General features: G+C 43.9%; 1 pseudogene; it reads right to left on the reverse strand.

Moving 5' to 3' along the window:
- Positions 1 to 5,450: 5,450 nt before the first annotated feature.
- On the reverse strand, positions 5,451 to 7,275 carry LOC142451427 (starch-binding domain-containing protein 1-like; annotated as a pseudogene).
- Positions 7,276 to 7,483: the final 208 nt, after the last annotated feature.

Genomic DNA, 7,483 nt, shown 5'->3' on the forward strand with positions numbered 1-7,483 from the left:
GTTAGACTGAGCTTTCTAGAACAAAGCCAGTGACACTCACATATGTGAAAAAACTTAATATCAAGTAATAATTTTCTACTAAAATAGCAGCCCTCCCATTTCCCAAAGAAAGTAGCCCAACCCAGTCTAAGTCAAGTCTGTGGGTGTATTAGTCTGGGTACTTTAGAGAAACAAATCCACAGAAACTTATGAGAATTTCATATAAAGGGTAAGTGTGTATCAAGAAAACATTCCAACCCAGTGCTGCCCAAGCCCACAAGTCCAAAATTAACCCATATGCCCAACTCCAGTCCACAAAGTCCTCCTCCATCTCACAAGACAGACGCAATGATTCCGACTGCAGGAGGAAAACCAAGTCAGTGAGTGTGTAAGCATTTCAGCACTGGCAAGGGTCTCCACACAGGTGCTCTAGCACCCAGGGCTGCATCAGGGTAGGTCCATGTGACTTCTCCTTGGGGATGTCTTGTAGGAAATCAGCCTTTCAAGTGGAAGCAGGGAATTAAGGCAGCTGCACCCTGGTCCGACCATCATAAAACAAGAGACCCAAGAACTCAAAAGGTAAGTCTCACTGAGCCATTTATCCCTCCGCCCTTCAATTAATCCCATATGTGCTTATTGGCCAGGTTGGCACAATAAACTAACTCAATCCACCTCTTACCAACCTGGCACCTGTACATAATTCTTTAGCCTCACAATTGCAATTAAGTATACCTACACCTTAATCCTATAATCCTGTGAATATATTCCCCGACCTATGAAAGTTTGTAAGCCAACCACTTCATGCCTTTATCCCCTCAATTTTGAGTATCCAATGTATATACTGCCCACTTACATCAACCCAGTTCTCTTGAGAAGACAATCGTATTTTTGACTTGAAGAGTTTTCATTCCAGTTGGAACCTTGTAAAGTCTGCATCCATAAGCAAAGTCAAATCCGGACAGGCCATCCATCAAGTCAGCAACAATATGCACCAGTTCACAGGCTCAAAAATCTCCAGCTGGTCGGGTTCTGGTCAACTAACTCGATGTGGGCTGCCTCACTCAGCCTCCACAGTGGCTCAGATGTTAAATGGAGCCCCTTCAATGAAGGAGGAAGATAAAGGGGGAAGATCACAGGCTGGTGGGTGCAGAGTTTCATGAATATAAAGTCCACAGTAACATGACAGGGTGCCAACATCTCCCAGGCAGGCCACACTAGGAGCCAGACACAGAATCCAAGCAAGCAGAAAGAAGAGGGGCCAAGAGAATGGTTCTCAGTGTCTCTCCTATAAAAAGGACCCCCTCCGCCAAAGAGGCATTATCAAGCTGTGATCTGGTAGGTTGGACTCCATCCCTACCTCCACATAGGTGCCATTAAGTTGACATAAAATTTAACCAAAATAATTTTCTTACCTGATATGTATATTTTACAAACATATTCTCCCAGTTGGAATTTTGTCTCCATCTTCTTTTGGGGGTGGGGGTAGTCTGGATGAACTAATTTTTAATATTTGTGTGCCTCCATCTACTTACTTTGTCTTTTGCTGTTTGTGCTCTCTAGCCCCTGTACTTTGATTTCAGTTATAACGACTCAGCCCGACAGGACTGTTGACATGATTGCCTTCTTGCATATTCTTTTTTGTAACATTTAAAAAATCATTTTATCAGGGCCTCATACAGCTCTTATCACAATCCATACATACATCCATTGTGTCAAAAACATTTGTACATTTTTTTAACATTTGATTGCAAAACGAGGGAAAGCTTATTGAGAAAATCGGTTTTCCATTCAATAATCCATATATATTTTTTGTTTCATGTCATTGTTCGCAATCCCCATAGTATAATCACATATCCTATTTCTTCCCTGTGTTTTCCATTTCCATCCCTCCTTTTCTAATCCTTCTGAACTTTGCCCTTGGGTAGTTGCTGCGCTTTTGACTTCAAATGGTTGATAAGACATGATATGTGTGGAAAGTCCCTCTTTTAACCGATATATGAAGGGGCACCCAAAATAAAAACCGAGTTCTATTTTTCAAAGCTATGTATTCAAATTTTTTAACCAAAAAACCTATCACCTAAAGTACTCTCCATTACACGTAATAATTTGTGAAATCTGTGGTTCCATTCTTGGGAACATTTTTCAAACTCCTCTGTTTGGATGAATGATAGCACTTCTGCGTTTTTTCTTCCCTTCTATGTCGTCAAACCGCTGTCCTTTTATGACTCTCTTCATCCACAGAAACAAAAAGAAGTCGCATGGAGTGAGGTCAGGTGAGTCACATGCATGGTGGGGCAAGAGAGGCATGCTGGTTTTTGCTTAAAATTGGTGCACTGAGATGGCTGCATGAGCAGGTACATTGTTGTGGTGGCGAAACCAGTCTCCTGTCTGCTACAAATCAGGCCCTTTTTGTTGCACACAGTTACACAATCTTTTCAGAACTCTAAATAGAAAGCTTGATTAGCATGGTCTTACCTGGTAGAGTGGACTCCCAATGCACTGTCCTCCTCACATCAAAAAAACAAATGAGCATTGTCTTGATCTTTGATTTCACTTGACCAGTGTTTTGGGGGGTGAGGTATAGATGGCTCTTCCACTGGCTTGACTGCTGTTCGCTTTCAGGGTCATGAGAACAGCACCGTGTCTCATCACCAGGAATGACCTTGGCGAAAGTCTGGGTCGCTTCGGAGCTGTTCTTTCACTGGCATGTCCACGCAGTGCTTTTCCTGGTCGGTCAGCGTCCAAGGACACATTTCACAGCTACTCTTTTCATTTCCAAATCTGTTACAACTTTCTGAACTCCAAGGTAGTCCAGATAACGTCCCCATTTCTTCAAGCACAAGAACATGAATTTTATGGACCTTTTCTTCTGTGTGGGAATTTTATGGACATCTGGAATGAAGTTTGTCATCAACTGACATTTCAACTTTTTTGAAATGAGAAAAACACTCGTCCACTTGAGTTTTTCCCATTGTGCTGTCCTTGTAAGCTGTGTTCAACAGCACAATAATTTCTGTGGCATTTTTCCTGAGCAGGCAACAAAATTTCACAGTTGTAGGCTTTTCTCTTAAATTGGCCATCACAAAAAGTAAAGTTTTAGCAAAACTGCTTTTACAAAAAAATTCACTGTGACCATAGAAACTTTCCAGGTGACACCACTGGGTGCACTAACTCAGAGCGAGTTGCTTGATGCTCATCTAGTGGGAAAAATGCAGACTATGAAAGCTCCACCCAATGGCGCTTAGTTCCTTTTTTTTGGTACCCCCTCATAGATATCAGTATTGTTGGTATTTTTTTAATTTTTAAGATCATTTTATTGAGGGCTCTTACAGCTCTTTTAACAATCCATACATCAATTGTATTAAGCATTTTTGTGCATACGTTGCCATCACTATTTTCTAAACATTTATATTCTATTTGAGCCTTTGGTATCAGCTCCTCTTTTTACCCTCCCTCCCCCACCTCACCCTTGTGACCCCTTGATAAATGATAAATGATTATTATTTCATATCTTACACTGACCTCTGCCTCCCTTCCCCCGTGGTTTCTTTCCCCTTCCTCTCCCCCCCTTCCCCCTTCCCTCCTGGTGTCGCTACTCCCATTTCTGTTCCTGAGAGGTTGATCTGACTTGGATTCTGTGTGTCCTGAGCTCTCATCTGTACTTGTGTACATGCTGTGGTTTAGCCCGCTGTGAAAGGCAAGATAGGGGTCATGATAGTGGGGTGGGAGGATGGGGGGGTGGGAGTGGGGGTGAGGAAGCCTCAAGGAACCAAAGGAATATTGTGTTTCATCCGTGCTATACTTCACCCTGGTTGACTCCTTTCTTCCTTATGACCCCTCTATGAGGGGCTGTCCCATTGTCTACAGAGAGGTTTGGGGTCTCTGCTCCGATCCCCCTTGTTATCAACAATATATATTTTTATTTGTGTGTTTGGGTCTTCTGATGCCTCTTACCTGATCCAGTCAACACCTCATGATCGCATAGGCTGGTGTGCTGCTTCTGTGTGGGCTCTTGCTTCTCTGCTAGATGGCTGCTTGTTTAACTTCAAGCCTTTAAGATCCCAGACACTCTCTCTTTTGATAGCTGGGCACCATCATCTTTGTTCACCACATTTACTGTGCGCCCATTTTGTCTTGAGCAATCATGCTGGGAGGAGGGTGAGAATCACAGAATGCTAGGTTGTTAGAACAACCTGCATTAAGGGAGGGCCTGAGCAGAGGCCCAAAGTCCATCCTCTTCCTCAATATATTGCCCTATAAATATATGTACCCATGCCAATACCTCTGTTTTTATGAATTAATATGTTTATGTAAGTGCACACCTATGTTTATACCTCTATCCATGGCCTTTCTTCCTAGATATTTCCTCTATTTCCTCTTACCTTCCTCCTTTCCCACCATCACACTTGCCCTTCTTTACCTATTAATAATTCTTTTCAGCTAGATTGCTCTTGCTCCAACCACCCCAGAATCTTTACATCCTCCTCGCTGTTGATTTTAATTCCCTAGCTTGTTTCCCTGCCTATGGTGTTGTTTGCTCACTGTTGCCTTCCCCTGTCGCCTCCTCCCCCTAAGTTCCTCTGCAATCATTGCTTTCTCCTTGGGCTCGCTTCCCATGCCTATCTTAAATAGGTAGGCAAACCAACAATAGTGTAGGCCAAAAGAAAAGAAAAGAAACCAATGAAGTGTTTTTTACAATTGTGCTGGACATTTATCAAATGTTCTTGAACATAATTTTAATTATTAAATTCTTAGCACTTATATAAAAATTATATGTTTTAAAGTAGTCAAAATAAAATATATGTGTTTTAAAATATAGTGGGAAAGATAATGCATATTAAAAATACAGTGCTATAAAATACAACATGGTGATCAATAAGTGGAAACAAGTTTAGGATTAAATTCTGTGAGAGAAGGGTTCTTGCATTCAAGTAGCAAAAGGAGTGATAGGAAGTTTCCTTTGTTACAAAGCTTGTTACAGGATTTTTAAATATGGACAATGATAACAAATCCCTGCCGCACGAGGTTTCAGCAGCACATCGCACAAAGCAGCATAATATTTTCATTTTAAAATATCAGCACTCATGTCATGGGAGACCTGGTGGCATGACAGTCAAGCTGTGAGAAAGGCTGGTGGTTCAGACAAGCCCAGTAGCCCCAGAGGAGGATAGTCTGCTTCCATAAAGACTGTTGTTGTTGTTGCTGGGTGCCATCAAGTCAGTTCTGACTCAAAGCCACCTTATGCACAACAGAATGAAGCCGTGCTCGGTCCTTTTTTTTAATGATCTACATGAACATTTATCCATGCATATTAATAAGTAAAAGGCACCAGCAAATGTGAAACCACTCTGACGACTAAATCTGGGCCACACCGCCTTTATTTTCAGTGACTGGGGTGCTCTGCAGCCTAAGTCTCTCTCCCAGCCAGCAACAGCTTCTCCGGGTCCGTGCTGGATTCAGCGAAGTCCCCACTACTCCTGAACGACTTTATCCTCACGGCCAGTCTAGAAATCTATTGCTGCATTCTTCCCAGCGGGTAACCCCCCTCCTCGACCACCACGAACTTCCACTGCACCACTGTGTCAGCCGGCAGGGCGATGGGACGAGACCAGAACCCATCCTTGCTCCCCTGGAGAGGGATGTAGGTGCTCCAGCCCCCAAGCCGCTCGTGGTCTCCGGTCACTGCAATGAACTGCTCCCCAGGGCCCGTGACATAGTGGACCTGGAACCTGACACTAACTTGTTGAGCCTCAGGAAACAACGTCACTGTTTTCACTTTCGCTTCTTCCAGAGCACTTTGGCCACAGTCCACTCCCTGCCGTGCGCTTAACACCAGAGCCTCAAGGCTGCTGCTCAAGCCAGCATCTCCTCAGGATGAATGTCTGGACACCATCTCCCAGTCCTCCTGCTGCTCAGCCAGCTCTGAGCTGTCGAGTGGGCAGGGCTCACTTTTTGGGTCTGTCCCTCTGGAGGTTGCTCGGAGGCGCACTCTCCACAAAACATGGGGCCTCCTTGGAAGGTGTCTCCTGTCCTTTTTGGAATCCCCAGCCTCGTACAGGACGATCAAGGCCTCCATTTCTTGGAACGTCTGAGCAAGTGCTGGAGCCGCCCGAGGCAGCTAGAGAAGCTGTGTCAGGAGACTGTCCGGAAGAAACCTGCCCTCTCAAACTGCCACAGGGACCATCTCGTCTGCTCCTGGAGGGCTGTGCAGTGTCCACGCCGCTTCCTGCGGGGGATGCAGCTTACCCAGGCCCGTGGTCTCTGAAAGCAAACAGCCGTTGTTTCCTTGAAGATGCGGCTGGTTTGGGGACCTGGTTTGGGTCACTGCTAAGCTTATGTTTGGGCCCATTGTTGCAGCCCGTCTTGAAGGCCTGCTTTTTTGCTGCTCCTCCACTTTACCAAGCATGACGCCCTCCTCCAGGGACTGATCTCTCCTGACAACATGTACAAACTATGTGGGACCAATTCTTGCCATTCTTGCCTCTAAGGAACACTCTGTCCATACTGCTTCCAAGACAGATGAGTTTGGCCTCTTAGGATTTTCAATATTCTTCTAGATAAAAACTAGAGTCTATGAAACACTTCTACTCTGTCACTGAAGTAGCTATGAATCGAAAATATAGTCAACGGCACTCAGCAATAACAACAATGCATGCTAAAGTGCACCTGCTGAACTGATTTAAACGATGAACATTTTAGAAGCTTTCTTTTAGAAAGTGAATAAGGACATTATGGTTTTCCCCAAAAATGTAGGGAGGGATGCAAGGAAAGCAAGTTAGGGGATTTCTCATTGCTTTACTGGGAAGAAGTGCCCCTAGCTTCCTTGCCTGCCACTCACATCACTATCAGTGCAGATCCATCACACACTATTTGTCTTTGTTGATACTTAATAGTGGCTAAATGAATATGAAAACAAACTCATGATGGATCAAATTACCTAAGTGAAAAATCTAAAGGTCACCAATGAAAACAAGGACAACTTAGGAGCCTGTGACATGGTCGACAGACACAATCAAAACTGGAAATACACAGAATAGCAGAAGACATCCTTGATGACAGTGTTTTTCTGAAAATTAGACAAGCACATCAAAAAATTTCTCCAGAAGAGTAAAAAGGGAACCCACAGAGTAGAGGGGAAACTTTGCCCACAGCTGATCTGATGAAGGACTAATATCTAAAATTTCTAGAAAATCTCCACGCCTCAATAACAAAAAGAAAAAGAATCCAATAGAAAAATGGGACGGTACCATGAACAAACACTTCACCAAAGACGACATCCAAGTGGCCAACAAACATGATCATTAGTCATTTGAGAGAGCTGCAAACAAAAATGATGAGATGTCATCTCACTCGACACTAATAGTAAAGTGAAAAACATACAAACCGTATGCTGGTGAGGGTGTGGCACCCTGGAGCCCTCAACCACAGTCGATGGCACTCTAGCACGTGCGAACCACTGAGCCAAATGCTATGGCGCATCTTTAAACAGCTGGGACCAGCTATA

This window comes from Tenrec ecaudatus, chromosome 6 (assembly GCF_050624435.1).
Source record: "Tenrec ecaudatus isolate mTenEca1 chromosome 6, mTenEca1.hap1, whole genome shotgun sequence".
In the NCBI taxonomy this organism is placed as follows: Eukaryota; Metazoa; Chordata; class Mammalia; order Afrosoricida; family Tenrecidae; genus Tenrec; species Tenrec ecaudatus.